Genomic DNA, 2036 nt, shown 5'->3' with positions numbered 1-2036 from the left:
GATCCTTATTTTTATTTTTTTTATTGTATTCATGATCTGTATATATATAATATATTATGTATATGAAAACTCTGAGGGCTTTGTTACCAGTCACAGTGTTAAAAGTTCAACTGATGCTAAAGAAGTGCTATCTTTTTCTCTCCCCTTCCCATTCCGCATCATATTGTATCTAGACATCACTTACGGGCCATAACTGGAGCAAAGATGCTCAGCAAGAAATGGTTACAGGGACCATACATTTACTTGGCTCTTCAGATGCCCATTACTGCATATTTCGCCTTCCATGATGATCCAGAACTGTGCCTCATCCATTCAAAAATGAGTCACAGTCTTTGTCATGGTTTAAAAGAAAATGCTTTCCAGCCACTCTAGACTGGTGACCTATGTAATTAATAACCAAATATTTACTGTGGCCTTTTCTGGCCACACTTGCCTTAAATTATAATTATATATATATATATCTCCACCTGGCCTTTTCTGAATGTAATAAATTCATTTTTTGCGTACTGGATCCAGATATTTTATACCCACGTGTAGTAACAGTCATAAACAGCTACTGCAGAGCTGAATCCTAGGTAGCTTATACAGAGTTGTCAGTGGGCCTTAAGACCCTACAGGTTCATCTTGTTTCCTGTTTTTTGGCTCCTTTGTGGTCTTTCAAATCAGCTGCATTCTGCTTTGGCTCCCTGTGATGGCAGCCCCTCATCTGTTGCTATGAATCCGTTTCTTTACTTGATATTTTACAAAAGATTTTAAGACCGAATATTGTGTTTTTATATTCTTTCAGTGGCTGTTTTATATTGGAAATCCAAGCAGTTTGAGACTTCCATCCCTCACACTCCAAATACTGCAGCTGAAAAGGAAAGCCTTGCATTGCTTAGCTGCTGACAGTGTTGTTTTAGCATGTTCATTTTCATGGAGTACATTTGCGTAGACATCTGCAACATGACTGCCAGTCTGAACATCATGTTTATGGCAGTGTCCAGCATACATGTACGTGTCATAGACACAGTGCAGGTATTGTACTGTTTTTGTATGTATAACAGCAAAACAATCAAAAAATTGTTGCAGTTCTGCTATTACTAACTCCTGTCTTTCTGTGATCCTGCAGAATTTGAGCCTGTGGTAGTGACAGTGGTGTCAATATAATAACATTAAAGATTTAGATGATTTGCAGTGCCATAAAAACAATGAACACCCATCATGACTTCTGTGTGTGTGTGTGTCTTCCCAAATAAGGCACCACTTTTAATTGATCTTTAAAAAGTCATATTGTGTCACAGAATCATGTCCATTTACATTGATATGGAAAGTGCATATTGTAATTATTTTAAGTGCTAAGACGATTTAAATAATATGGCTCATTTTTTATTTAGTCATACAGTGGCCTCAATCTTTGTTCATTTTAGGTCTTTGGAGACTGGTACACCTTATTATTGACAGGTTATGAAAAACCTTTTGGTCACCGGGCACCCAAAGTGCAAGATAAATAAAACATGCTGCTGTTTACGTTATTGTTGTAGAAACTGATAGTTCTTCTCTAGAAAATTCCTGAACTGATCACATTTAAATGTAGCAGTGTATTCTTTCTATGAAAATAAAAAAAATCTATTTAGCCACTATTTATAAAAAAAAAAATTGTGTGTAGTGTGTTTATTTAATATAATTTCTAGTACTCTTCTGATGTAATGTTAACCTTGCTTTTGTTCTGTCAGTATATTTGCCATGCATTTCAGTTCCTTGTCAGTAATTTATATTTCATGTTGTACAGTCAGATACTTGAACTCATTTTGCAGATATTCACATTTGCATGGAATCTTTTTTTTTAATCATGTTCTGTTTACATACAGTGCCACTTTTACTTCTGCTGTGTTCTCTCTGAATTAAGATGGCCACATCTCAGATTTCTTTTTTGTACTCTTATTTATGAGTAATGCCTTATCTCCTGTGTCATACGCTCTCCTCATATACTCACACTTACACACCCAGTTCATGCATTTGAGGGTGACATTTTTGAAGACTGGTGTTTATAAAGA

Source organism: Protopterus annectens, chromosome 3.part1 (assembly GCF_019279795.1).
Source record: "Protopterus annectens isolate FY-2018-M chromosome 3.part1, PAN1.0, whole genome shotgun sequence".
Classification (NCBI taxonomy): Eukaryota; Metazoa; Chordata; order Ceratodontiformes; family Protopteridae; genus Protopterus; species Protopterus annectens.
Note: the sequence above shows the minus strand (reverse complement) of the source record.